Source organism: Silene latifolia, chromosome Y (genome assembly GCF_048544455.1).
Source record: "Silene latifolia isolate original U9 population chromosome Y, ASM4854445v1, whole genome shotgun sequence".
Classification (NCBI taxonomy): domain Eukaryota; kingdom Viridiplantae; phylum Streptophyta; class Magnoliopsida; order Caryophyllales; family Caryophyllaceae; genus Silene; species Silene latifolia.
In genome coordinates, this window is record NC_133538.1 from 141,142,271 (window position 1) to 141,143,308 (window position 1,038).

Genomic DNA, 1,038 nt, shown 5'->3' on the forward strand with positions numbered 1-1,038 from the left:
TCTTCCAAACACCAAATTCATCTCAAAAATCATCCTTACCAAACCCTAAATCCACCATAACTTCTTCATTTCTCCACCAAATCGCATAAAAATTATATATTCGGAATCCTCTCTTCATTCCCCATCTAATAGTAAACTCTATTTTCATTTCCCCCAATTTTTTTTAAGACACATTTTTCTAGGGTTTCGAGTTAAGGCTAATTAACATGTTTTTATTGTTTGTATAGGTGAAGATTTTGAAGATGAGTTAAGGGACTCATATATTGTAGAAGATGATGAGTGATTTCGGTTTCTAGGGCTCTTTCTCAAGTGTTATTGCTCTCTTTTTCTAGCTTAAGGTAACTATTCCGAGTCACTCGACGAATTAATGTCACATTAGTAGTTGTATTTGTTGTTTGTTGTTGTTTGTTGTTGTTTGTTGTTGTTTGTTGTTGTTTGTTGTTGTTTGAGATGATCTTGTTAATAAATGAATGATTAGAGTAAGATGAGTATGCTTATGTTTAATTTATGTTACCCATTTGTATATTATTGTTTGGAACAAATTTGGATGAGGAATTATGTGTTGTGACAAGTCCGTGTTTTGGCTGGAACGGGTCAGTACCGGACCGAGACGGTTTCCAATGTTTCCAAAACTATGACAGATTGAACGGCATCAAAAAATTAGGTGGTTTAGCCACTTGAATCACTCAATTCGGAGTCCGTATGAGTAAATGGCGTCGTTTTATCGATTAAAAATTTATAGAAAAGTTTACCCTTGTGTGAGACGGTTATTTATGCTATTTTATTATGCGAGAATTTTGTGGAATTAGTTATTTTGTAAGTTGGAATGTTTTCTTTATGTTGATAGTGTTCACATGATATAAATTGGAATATTGCATGAGAATGATATTGTAATGAATGTTGTGATTTGGGCCAAAATGGACCAAGACATTGAGCTGGGCCAGTTTGACCGAATGAGTTTGGTCAAACTAGGTTTAAACCGGTCAGCCTCGATTTGACCAATGACCCGTTGCGGGACTCGGGTCGAGGGTTTGTCTT